The sequence below is a fragment of the Rhinolophus ferrumequinum genome, chromosome 12, assembly GCF_004115265.2.
Source record: "Rhinolophus ferrumequinum isolate MPI-CBG mRhiFer1 chromosome 12, mRhiFer1_v1.p, whole genome shotgun sequence".
NCBI lineage: Eukaryota > Metazoa > Chordata > Mammalia > Chiroptera > Rhinolophidae > Rhinolophus > Rhinolophus ferrumequinum.
The window spans coordinates 33,824,170-33,837,274 of NC_046295.1; the positions used below are offsets into that span (position 1 = coordinate 33,824,170).

Below are 13,105 nucleotides of genomic sequence, written 5' to 3' on the forward strand. Positions count from 1 at the left end.
GAAAAAGAATTTAGGGCATTCTGATACATGAATTAGAGCTAAAACAGGAAGCGATGAAAGGCTATTTTGGAGTGATTATAAGCAGGGAATCACTCAAACTGTTTTGCAGATATAAGATGGGACTAAGTGAACCGAGTTCAAGTGGTTTCCAAAACAACAGGGAAGCCTCATGGGTGAATTATAGCCTTGAATTCACTAGAGAGCCAAATGTTATTATTTATTCTTTGTGATAAACAAAGCAGGCGGAAGTAACATTTTTTTGGTGTTCCACCCCCCCCCCCTCTCTCTCTCTCTCTCACACACACACACACACACACACACACACACGTCCAGTGAGCATTTTAAATTTAGGAAGCTGACGTCAATTCAGGGGTACTACAAGTTATAATGTTCTTTCATGTATGTCAGCAAAGTAATACACCCCTTTATTTTTTAGTGAATAAAAGGAAATTACTTACTTCCTGTTATGGTTTACCTTAAAATGGGCTTCAATAGCTATTTCGGTAATATACCACAACTCTGAACAATGAAGATACAAATACTTGCCTGTTAGTCCTATTTTTCATGTCTTACATTTTAACATATATTATCTTGCAATAGTACTTTTTTCTTGTATACAGTCCCATAAAAGTGTTCATTTTTTGTTAAAGAAAACTATGAAAAACTTCTTAAAGTGAAAAACCTATGAGAAGGGAAATGGAAAAGTATGGGCATGTAAGTGGAGTGTTAATACAGGAACTTGTTATAGAGGGAACTTTTTAATAAGAGAACCTTCATAAACTTAATGAATGTGTCCATGAAATAGCATAGATTCACAAACGAGAAACTAATAATAGATCAGAGAAATAGCATAGTTTGTAATAAAGGAGGAAACGTGCCCCATGCCACACAGCTAATGAATGGCATGAATCGGAACTATCATACAACTTGAATGTGATTCTTTCTGGCTTCTGAATGGGAGTCCAGAGACCTGGGTTCTGGTCTGTTCATCTCAGGGCCACCACAACTCTGGGGCCCTGGGCCCAGTGCTTCTCCTTTAGGGTCTCCAGGCTTCCTCTGGGTTTGGAATACGAGTATCTCCAGGCTCCTTCCATCTGCCCGCCCACGACTCAGAGCAGTTTTCAGACTTCCTCCAATCCTGTATATGGTGCCATTCTTCAGAGAAGCTCCTTGGTGGAATCTGGGCTGTCCCAGGATTCGCGTCTTGCTCTCATTCCCCAAGTGTATGAAAGAGGAGCGCCTCTCAAAGATCCAGCTGTCACCCTAGTCTCTTACTCCTTCCTGTTCATTTCTGGTGGCCGTTGTGTTGTACAGCTTGCATACCGAACTAAACTTCCTTACAGTGTAAAGCAGCTTGGGGGTATAAATTACAGACAGGGGCCAGTCTCAGGCACAAGCACATGTTATTACTGCGATTAAGGTTTCAAGTCCAGTATTGGCCAACTCAGTCTCTCCCTCATCGACCCGACTGGTATCCCTAGAAATTCAAACTTTCTTTCTTCTTCACAGCACTAATGAAATGAGGCAGCTGGGGTAGTCATGGTGGCTGTAGGCCTGGTAGGAGTGGAGGAGGGGTAAGGGCTCAGATAGCCTTGATAGGGCAGTGGTAAGTCTGTCCACAAGATAACACGCAAACCCTATTTTTATTTTGTGTTGGGGGAGGGAGTTTTACATTGTCATAGGAAAGAAAAACCCATTCCTCGATTATGTGGCTAAATAATGAAGACAATGTGTGTGTGTGGCGGGGGGAGGTGTGGAAGGCAGAGGGACCTCCCCATACCTGAATTGCTAGTCTCCTAGCCTCCCCCATTACGCTTCCCTGTACCTCAGACCAACACTCCCTGAGGGCCAGGCCACAGCGTTCTTAGCCAAGAATTTTTCAGCAGTACACTCTGTCTTTTTTCATCCTGATGTTCCTGCCTTTATAACTGGGGAGTGTGTTTTTAAAAATAAAAGTCCGCAGCTTCCCACAACTCCAACCACCATAGACATCTTCCCTCAACCCCACTCTCTTTCCTCTTCCCTTAGCTTACAGCCATAGCACACCCATCTGCATATTAAAAGGAGTTTAACTTCATGGAATTTTAAGGGTCACCAGTCCAACCATGACAACCATGACAAAATGTACACCTTACTGTCTTAACTGCAATCAAGGGAAACACCGAAGACCCCCACACTTCTAGCAATATGTAAACATGCCACATGTGGCTTCATAATAATTTTAGTGACTTAAATTGAGGAGACATTTTGTCACATCTCCATTTAAATGATGCAGGCAGGAAGGGACCACATGGCTTGCCCAAAGTCACATCTGTAAGTAGGCTCTTTTGATCTGTCAACTCCTAGCCCAGTACTGCACCCGTCAGCCACAGCCACCCACCCAGTGTGGAGAGCATGCAACAATACATAGGAGTAAAAAGTAGAAGATGGAGAAACAAAGATGGAAACAACTTTTGCAAGCGTTAGTATTTGGCTCTGGTAACATATTAATTTACAAAGGGACAGAGAAGTAGGTGGAGACAATATCATGAACAAAAGAGAAGGGTGATGTTTAATCAAACATCCAAGGGGCTGTTTTACTTACCTACTCCCAAATATACAGACTCTCCACTGGGCACAAAGCATGGAGGAAGTACAAAAACGACCAGAGGGCTTAGCCCAAGGCTCTGCAAGTCTGACAGGGAAATAGGACTTATCCATAAATAGCAGTGAGAGAGAAAAACAAGGGAAGCTACTGCAAGACAAGCTGGGGTGGGGAGGGCACGGACAGCTCAAGTGTAGCCGCAGGGCAGGAGAGATTACTTGCAGCTTGGAGCATGGAAAAAGGAGAGTTAGGGAAGGCTTCATGGAGAAGGTAGCATTTCAGCTAGGTCTTGAAATAAAAATAAACGTTTCCCAGAAACTTTGTTTTCTAGTCAGAGTTTGAGGAAGCACCACCAACCACCTTGACTAGACAACACCTCCTAAAGAACTCTGCGAAAGGTAGTAAGGAAGACGGGAAGTCTTGCATCTCCAGTAGACCTTTATTATTGCTAGATTTGCAGAAAGACTTTGGGGTACAAGTCAAAAGTGGAGTATTAGATCTAAAAATTAGGCCCAGTTCACATCCCTAAGAATAACTCACTCTTTTTCAAGTTATCTGGCTGTGACTGAAGAACAATAAGACTCAGGAGATAGTTAAGATAAGAGTTTTTTTTTTTTTTTTTTTTAAAGAGTTCTTTTCATGTTTGTTTGCTGATTCAGAAAGTCTCTCCTGACCGGAAGGGCTTCTTGTCTCCTATGTAGCTTTCTCTATAAATTAACTGATAATTCCCTGACAAGAAGTAGCAACATCTCTAGAACTGGAACACAAATATTGCTATTCTTAAGGGGAAAGGAGCGTAGCAATGAAGAAAAAGGAAGTAAGTTTACTAGAAGTTTCTTTTTTAGAGGCCAAGGTTGCCCAGATGGTGGTGAAACATTACCAAATCCCTCGTGCTTCTTGGTCTGAGACATGCAACCTTAAACAGTGCACAATATGATTTGTGCCATGGATAAAAACCTCACTGGGCTTAAAGTTAACATTACACATTGCTGGACCAAACTCTAGAAAAGCATGGAAAACATTTTTTCTTGCGGTTATTCCTGTCAGTTTACTGTTCAAAGTCGAATATGTTTTAAAAAGTAGTTGGATGAAAAGTTTGCCCTGTTTGTTGGGATTCTGTGAACTCTTCATCGTTCAGTCAAAAAAACAAATTAGGATGTAAACTGCTGCCTTCACTTTTAAATAAACTGCCTTGGGACCATCCTTGCCGGGAGTCAGACCTGACAAAGGCTCCGAGAATAGGTCTGTGTAAGACAAAAGATAACAACAAACTCTGCAGGGGCTAATTAGTGCCCCACGATTCCCAGGCATGGCCTCACAGGAACCTGGCTCTCAATAATCACCCTGAAGATACCATGAGTTGCCTTCTTCCAAGAGTCCACCTGTGATACAATTCGATGACCTCCTCAGTGAGGACAGCCAGTGTTTCCACAAAGGAAAAATTCTTTTAAAAAGAGTGTTCGTGGTGGCCAGATGGTTCAGTTGGCTAGAGCGCGAGCTCTGAACAACAGGGCTGCCGGTTCGATTCCCACATGGGCTAGTGAGCTGCACTCTCCATAACTAGATTGAACACAATGCGCTGCCACTGACTTTCTAGAGGGGCAGCTAGATGGCTCAGATGGTTAGAGCGCGAGCTCTCAACAACAAGGTTGACGGTTCAATTCCCGCATGGGATGGTGGGCTGTGCCCCCTGCAACTAAAGATTGAAAATGGCGACTGGACTTGGAGCTGAACTGCACCCTCCACAACTAGACTGAAGGACAACCACTTGGAGCTGATGGGCCCTGGAGAAACACACTGTGCCACAATATTCCCCCATAAAATTTATTAAAAAAAAAAAAGGGAGAGTGTTCATGAGAAAATCCAAAGTATTAGAAAACCTCTCAACAAAAAAGCACCTCAGCTGAGCATCCCTCTAATGTAGGGCTCAATTTCATTAGTAGTTAAAAAGGTCATCATGGATAACTATCACTTCTAAAATTCAGTGGAGCCCAAACTGCTAGGCAATAGGTCAAAACCAAACCAACAAAAGCTAGTTTCAAAGCATGACAACCCTGCAATGTACTTACTCTCCCGTGTATAATTTACACATTAAACACGACCTTCCTAGGTTCTGTTCGGCCCCTTTGCAAGGCAACCTCATTTGGGATGCCGATAAGAATCAACGCTAGTAACGTCCTTCTCTGTCTGCTAACATAATTTTATTTATATGTTAAACATATAAGTCTGAAATACATAGTTTAAAAACTTTTCAGGTTGAGATGGCACACTTGTGACTCAGCACTAAAACTCAAACATTATATGCTGAAAGAACACCGGTTATGTGAGAGGTGGGCTTTGATATGCCCCACTTGCCCTGACTTTCGTATGGTAACAAAAATTCAGGAAGGAACCCTTTAAGTTCTTTGCAATTAAAATGGATAATGGCCATTTATGATGTTAATATGCCATTTTAAAAAATCACCATGTAGCTCATTTTATCTCTGAGTTTCAAGTTTCTTATCTACAAAATAAGCATAATAATAGCTGGCTACAACTTCAACCTAGATATGAATCAAATAAAACATTACATATGAAGACACCTGGTGAGTGGATCATATAAAAAAAAAAACGTACATTATCCCAAGGATCCTTCTAAAGACTTCAATTCCCACCCCAGACTTGAATCCATAATCTGCCAGATTAATCTCAAATATATTTTGTTCATGAATTCCCTTGCTCAAAACTTCTGAGAGACAAGCCTCCAATACCCATTGGATAAAATATTCATGCTTTAGCCTGGAAGTCAAGTTTTTCTACCATCTCCAATTTCATCTTCTGAAAATTCTACCCAACTGGAACCTTTTGTCCTGGGCAATCAGGTCAAAACTGGTATATTAGTCTTCTCACAGATTCTTCAGGCTCAGTCCCTGGGATCTCAGAACTTTCTTCTGATCTCAGATGATCCCAATCCACCCCTCCCCCACCCTCCACTGGCAGCAACCCTACCCTACCTCCTAGGCCTTATCTATCCCATCAGGAGGGCTCATCCTAATCTCTCCCTGCATCACGTGGCCTGTGCAGTTTACCATTTGCTATTCATATGGTTACATGTTCAGGTACATTCCTTAAAACACATAAATTCTCATCGGCAGATCATTTATTTTTTACAGAATTATGGACTTTGCTTAACAGCATTTTAGAACACGTAGGAATACAGCACAAGAGCAAACTACAAGAGAGTTGCAAACATTTTTGAAGCTATTATGTGCCCAGTTCAAAAGCCCAGGGGGAAGATGGGAAAGGGCATGCCTCATGGATATTCAATTTCCAAGTTCGATGACTTATCTCCCCGTGGGATGGAAACACTGGAATATACAACATCAAGTAGGTTAAAAAAATGTCCAATCACCCTAAATGAGAAAATCACAATCTAAACACAAACTGATGCAGGATTTCCTTTGGACACTATGGTATTAACCTATAAACCCACATATCCCAATCCTTTTTGGTCAGAGAGTTTCTTTCTATTTATGTACTTTGAACTCCCAAATTCTTAATTCAGTTAAAAAAAAAAGATGGGGGGTGAGTTATAATTACATTTAATGATTTTTAAACGTTAAATTTACTTCAACTTCTGTGGATTCCATTCATCAATTTACAAAAGGCCATGTTTTAATTAGGTCAGTTTCTAAAAAGTTTCTAAAACATTAGTGATTGCATAGAGGCAGGTGATATGTTGGTATAAGATTGCTACTCAAGTTGATGTTTATACACCTAAAACTACAATAGAATGTTGCTATATTTTTTTAAAGATTTTAAATCATAGAGGCATATGGCCTGATTATAACTGTCTGAATGTTCTGAAAGTCTTATATATCTAACAAGACAGCATAATTCATAGTAGGCTTGAGTTACATAATAATGTATTATAAATTCAGAAGTCTCGAAGGGTAAGGCTTATGTCAACATTTCACTCAAAATCCTATATTCCATATTGACTCATAATTAAATGTTGTTTATATCTAACATTCAAAAGACCTAGTTATTTAGCTCCTGAATTTTGTCAGCTCTATGATATGTTTTGCTAAAGTACGATTATTCAAGTATCTTTTACTACATCTTTAAAACTTGTATTACTTAAAGTCTCTCTCTAATATATCCTGAATACTTTCAAGGAAAAGTGCTGTATTACTATGAGAAAAAAATAAAGTCATAATAAACAGTAATAAAGTGGTAAAGTTTTTCAAACCCAGGTTTGAAAAACCTGCAAGATCCCATTTAAATTGGTGATATATATCTTAGGCAAATAAATATGCTGTCTTTCATAATGACTCTGGCAGAACTAAGTTTTAGACTCCTATGTTTCCTGGTAACTATAAAGTCTCGGTTTTCTATACAGAAAAAATAAGTACCCCAGGCCTTCCTAAATACTCTACCAAATAACTTACCACCATCTGTACTTTCTATTCCCAACTACTTATGGTATGATCCATGACTTTACTAAGTGACTAGAGATTAAATATCTATAATGCAAAAGCTTCCAAAGATGACAGAAATTTCAGAATCCTCTGTTGGTCACCAACAATCTACAGAACACATTTAAAGAAATGGAACAATTTAGAAAATAATTCTTTTACATAAAAAAGTGACAAAAAATCAGAAGTAGCTTCCAAATGTGGCTTTTACATTGGAGAAATTTTCTCATCTGTTCACAAGAAGTGCTGCAGAAATGTGACTCATTTATAAGAGAGCTTTCTAATTTCTAAGGCCATTCATGTTAAGAAACAAACTGTCCATGAATTCCCTTAAAATCATCTTGACCAGAAATTGAGAATCAAAACTTCTGGTAGTTAAATCAGGTTCTACCAACACACCCTCAATAAGCTCGTGCAGGGAAATACTCCTCAGTGTTACGTTTGTGATAATTCAGTTGTTTTCATGGCAGCATGTCAAGACGTCATAAATAGTGATTTATTATTTCTCTGGAGTATCAAAAAGCTGCTGACCTAGGAGAGTTTGACAAACAAAGGCCTTGTTTACAAAGGAAGACTTCTAAAGGGAAAAAAAAAAGATGAAAACACTGGAGGACAGCACCACTTTTATAATTTATGCAAGTTTTTTCTTGCTCCAACACATAATAGGCCTTTAAAATGAAATATCAAAATATTACAGTAATATAAGGGGTATCCCCATTATCTCCTAGAAAATAATGGGATATGCTGTTCTACTGGTCTGTGAAATGAACTACTTTAAACTTAAAAGAAAAAAAATTTAAATAATTATTCGCCAAAGTCTTCTAGTTATACTGCCAGAAATATTTTAAACAGAATTCAAGCATTAACAATATAATACAAGGCAGAGGCACCTTTTTTTTTTTTTTCGGTCAATTTCAAGCCTCAGGTGTTGGTCAAAGCCCTTTTCAAGAAACTTGACGAGAAATGCTCAAAAACCACTTTAAAAACGAACAAAAGAAAAGATCTAAGGCTGCTTTGAACACACTCTTGCGGTGAATATTTTCTGTGAAACACCACAGTGCAGCTAGTCCTGAAGCTGGGATGTAACTCATGAGAGAAAGGCTGCATTGAAGGAAGCACTCCCTCACCTCTGCCAATTCTTCAAGGGTTCTGATACCCCAAACTCCTATTTTATTTTACAATGTTCTTTACCAATATAGCATCTCTCTTTAATGATCCCAACAAAAGAAATGGACCTCAGTCTACAGGTTTGGGTTTTTTTCCTCAGTCCACTTCAATAAATATCTTTTGTACCTAATTGGTATCTCCAAATCCCTTCTTTCCAGTAGCAAACATTTGAGTTGCCGGGGAGCTTTTAAAAAAAGTCCAGGAGAATAAAAGGGCAATTAGATTCCTAAAAGTGTGTCTCAATTTGCATGACAATGCACCAACTTGAATTCAAAGCTGCCACACCTCTTCTTCAGCAGTATGTTAGCAGTAGGTTGGATGCATACCAAGTCTAGTGTTGGCAAACAAGCCTTGGATAGTGGTCCCCCAAATAACTGGTGGAAAATATTACCGAAAACATCTGTATATGCATATATAAGTATATACACACATGCATACAACACTCAGCATGGCTTTTATTTTAGTACAGCTCTCAGTGATTTCTGAGTCTTAGTGGTTGAACAGGAATTTACTTCTCGACATGCAAACAATATTTCTGCTCATACCAGCATTCTGTTCCTATAAGCATGGCACAACCAGGTATAAATAAATAAGTCGTTGGAAATGGAAGTTTAAAATTTACCTTTACTATTGGTAATACAAAGATGTTAAAAATAACCACTCAATGCAGTAGACAAACGTATATCCTTAATGTCTTCCTTACGCTCCAACATTACACATACTTAGGAATACAGCCTACATAATGGCAATAATGACACCTCTCCATCAAATTCTAACCTGGGTCACTTTGCTGTTTCAAAAGCACCAAGGGGAGGGGGAAAAGGCGACAACCTTGCAAAACTCTCCCAAAAGTTATATAAACAAAGGAGGGGAGAAGCCCAGAATGGGCTTTGCACCCATGTGCCACTAAAATTACATAACAGCCTGTGCAGACATTAAAGAAGGCATGGATTCTGCACAACACCCCCACTTCCCTCGACTCCCGAGCCTTGTTTTCTTCTCTTAAAAAATCCAAACCCTGGCAAGACCAAGTGAACGACTCTAAATACTTATTTTATTGCTAGAGTAAATCCTGCGAGAGTTGAAGGCACGTTTAGGCCCGAAGTTTGAAAGTGCAACAGCCCCAGAGCGCAGCGACTCCACTCTCCGGACCCGCAGGAGAAAGAAATGACAAGCGACAACAGCCAGCAAGGCCTTCGCCTTCCTCCGCATGATGCCTCCCTCTAAAGTTTTCCACGCGATCGATCGGAGGGAAGGAGCCCGTTTCCTCCGCCTGCCTGACTGCAGGAAAAGAGAGCGGGGAGACGGGAGGGAGTCGGCAGGGAAAGTGCTGGAAAGCTCCGCACACAACAGGCGGCGGCGAAGGTTGCTTACCTGGGCGACGCGGAACAAAAAGAGGAGCCGTGGCTGTGCAGCTGGCGACCCGAAGCGGGTCTCCCCGCCGAAGCCCTAGGCCTGCGCGGGGTCCCGCGGCCGGGCCCCCGCCGCCGCTTCCTCCCTCGCGCGCGTCATGTCACGGCGATCAAACATGTCTGTGTGCGCTTCGCTGCTGTGACTTCCTGATTCTCTGCCGCTCGGGCGCGCACACTCACACTCACAGCCACACGCACACTCCACCCCAACCAGCCCCCTCCTCCAAATCTCGCCAGGTCTTCCCCGAGCTCCGGGGGAGGGCCCGCGCCCTGCTCCCAACGCACTGGACCCGGCGCGCACAAAACACACACACACTCACGCGCAGACACCCTCGCGCCCGCTTCGAGGGCGCCGAGACGCAAGCCGCCGGAGCTCGCCGCCCTCTCCTACCCCTCCACCCCCCCCACCCCACTTAGCTGCCCTGCCAAACTTTTTTTTCCTGCCTGATCCGCGTCCAACTTCCCTCCCCCAACCCCCACCCTAGCAGCCCAGCCAGCCCCGCGCTCACCAGGATCCGCCGCAAACAGCAACCCGGATAAAAATAATAATGCAATCCTGGCGGCCGGGGCAGGGGCGAGCGCCCAGAAACTGGCAGGAGGCGATTTCCCCGCGTGTACCGGAAACCGGCCCGAGTGCCCAGACAAGGGCGCGGGTGTCTCCGCGAGCCCGCACTGCTGCGCCCGGCCCCTCTCGGTGCAACTACGCCCAGGCTGCGAGGCCTGGTGCGGGGCACCCTTGGCACTGGACTCTGTGTGCGCCCCGCAGCCGGAGGGCGCCTAGGGGCTGGCGCGCCGGACCGGTTATTTGGGGAAGTGCATCTCGACACCTTTGCAGATGGCATGGCCATGTTTTGCAACACAAACGGGAGGAGGGAAGAGGGCCGGCCGGATAGAGGGAAGAGCAGAGGAAAGGGTAAAAAAGGTTGGAATGGGAATAAAGCAACTCGAAAGCAGGGAACGAGAAAGAAGGGGTGCGTGTCATCGTTGGGAGGAGGCTCCCATCGGGTCTCCCCGCCTCCAGCCCTCGCCTCCCCCCCCCCCCCATTGCTTCCCCACCCCCCCAACCCCCCGCAGCCCTTCCCCTTCTCCGGCGAACGCCACCGCTACTGCCGGCGTGCGCGCGGGTACTGTTTGTGACAGGCAGAGAGGATTATCTGGATCATGGCCTCCCGGTCCGCAACCACCGTGGCTCTCCCGGGCCCCAAAGCGCCCCTAGCACCCAGACGATTTGGGGCGATCTATGCCCGCGGTTCCCGCGGTTCCAGCTTGGGGAAGGCGCAAAGCAAAACAAGACAAACCCGGGTGCAGGGGGAGGAAGGGGAGGAAGGCAGCGTAACTGAGCCCGGCTGGCACCTCCGACCTCCTTCTTCGGTGCCTCCTCCCTCCTTCCCAGCAGTGCGGCCCGGGCCCGACACCCCGAACTTCAACACCCGAGCCCGCGCGGCTGCCAGGTACCAGGGGCAGGGACGCCCGCAGAGCCCCGGGCACAGCTCCGCGGCGGCCCCTTCCCCTAAAGGCCTGCCTACGGGTCAGCATTCCCATCCCCGCCCGAGGGAACGCGCAAAGTGGAGGTGACACCTCCGATCCGACACGCACAGACCCCGCGGCGGTGGCAGCCTTCTGCTCGGCGCGCCAGCTCAAGCTTCTCCTGCAGGGTTCCGCTCAGGTCTCCGCAGCCGGAACCCTTTAAACTAGTCCCCGGGAAGCGGGTAGCAGCCGCTTTGGTTGGCGCCCCGCCGCAAGCCCGGGCTCCTTGCCTCCTTCTCCCGCTCCTCTTCCAACTCTTCCGGGGAGGACTGCTCGGGATGAACTGTCGCGTTTCCATCCTCCTCCTGTATCCTCCTGCCTTCCCCTCCTTCCCACCCCCCACCCCCTCCGGCTTTTAAGGGGTTGGGGGGGGGACTGCAACCTTGCCGAGTGTGTGTATTGCAACCTTGAGTTGGCAGCGCATCGCTGACTGCCTACCCAGGGTCAAGGCTGTGGTTTGTTGGGAATTCCCCCCCACCCCGCCTCCTTGAAGTAGTAATTATTACTGTTATTATTAGAACAGCAAGGTTCGGTTGAAACTTTCCCGTTTCTTCCACCGCCGCCCGGGTGCTGTCGTTAGAGCATTCCACCTGAGGCCCGCGGGGAGGAGGCGGGCTTTTTTTGTTGTTGTTGTGGCGGTTGGCCCGCCTATTTGTTTTGGTCTCTGTGCATGCACAATAAATAATAATTAGGATAATAATGAATAATCCCCGGCGAAGGCGGCGCGGTGCCAGAGGGGTTTGTGCGGCGGCTGCAGCCGGGAGGCCGGAGGGAGGGGAAAGAGGAGAAAGGAGTTGTAAGTTATATTTACCTTGCTCGCGAGGAGTGTGCTGGCTGAATCTCTTCCCTCTCTGAGTCACCCAGAGTACAGAAACAGAGGGAGAGAGGACTAGATTATGAATATGACTTCATTGATGACAGCCATCCCCTCCTCTTCCTAAACTCCGGCTCCGCCCCGCGTCCCACCCTCAGCCTCCTCCACAGGCGCCGGAAGACGCGCCGCAGTTGGCCCCGCGCGCCGCTCCTCCCTGCCCGCCCCAGCGCGGGTTGGTGGGACGCGCCTGTCACTCGACCCGCTCAGCGACTCCGGGAGCTCGGGGGGAGGAGGGGGCGGTGTGCAAGAATGTGGACGGAGACAGCTCTACTGTATGCGTGGATCGGTGTGTGTCTGCAAGGCGCCGGCTCTCGAGCCGTGGTTGTGCCTGGAGCAGAGAAACTGCGCAGGACGCAGAGAGCCCCAAGGCTTGATGGAGCTGGGCGCCCGTTATCCCTCTCCGGGTAGACCTCTTCCAGGGGCGCTGCCGGGCTCCTCCCGGGAAGCTGGGGAAGCGGAGGAGGCGAAGCGAAAGGGGGAGGGCAACCGTAGTAATAGCGTGTAGTAGTTTGGGGGTATGTGAAGAAGGTGCTGGAATTTAACGGTGCCTCCGCCTGCCAGAGCGAGCCTGCAGAGGGAAAGGGAGGGGACACGGGTAGGGCTCCGAGTGGCACCAAAGCGGTTTGTGGCATAGTGTTGACTGTGGGGGGGGGAAGGCATTGTGTCGGCTGAAACTTTTTCCTCACTCCCCCCGCCCGCGACCCGAGGCTGCAGTTATAAATCGGCCCCCTTCTCCCCCATCAAAAGGAAGGAGGGCACAAAGAACATTCCTGCCAAATCTACCTCTTTTCTAAAGGACTGCAAGCTTCCAAATGCCAATGAGGGGAAAACAGCTGAGAGGCTGAACGCCTTATAAATAAATAAACCCGCCCTAAACCGTCTGTTTACTTTGTGGACCAGACACAGCACTTTGACCTCCCTCACTTGTCATCTTCGGTAAAATATATTCAAAAATTTGGAAAAACAACCCTGTGGGGGCAGGGCGGGCGGGTTAGGGGGCAGTTTAAGCATAGAATCTGCTTTTGATTTAAGAAGGGGAATAAATCTCTTATTCTCTACAGACCATAGAATCTTCTCTCCCACC

At 46.0% G+C, this 13,105-nt stretch overlaps 1 protein-coding gene across 4 annotated transcripts in view; it reads right to left on the reverse strand.

Annotated features, from left to right (window-relative positions):
• SMARCA2 (SWI/SNF related, matrix associated, actin dependent regulator of chromatin, subfamily a, member 2) overlaps nt 1-12,113 on the reverse strand; it is a 162,410-nt gene extending 150,297 nt beyond the window's left edge. The window contains exon 1 of one of the 4 annotated variants that reach the window (XM_033122457.1): nt 11,959-12,113. The gene's annotated coding sequence lies outside the window, so the exon portion shown is untranslated. Of the gene's footprint in view, nt 1-9,582; nt 9,977-10,129; nt 10,473-11,216; nt 11,341-11,958 lie in introns of those variants that run through there. The other 3 variants (XM_033122460.1, XM_033122459.1, XM_033122458.1) reach the window with 3 other exon arrangements.
• Nucleotides 12,114-13,105: the final 992 nt, after the last annotated feature.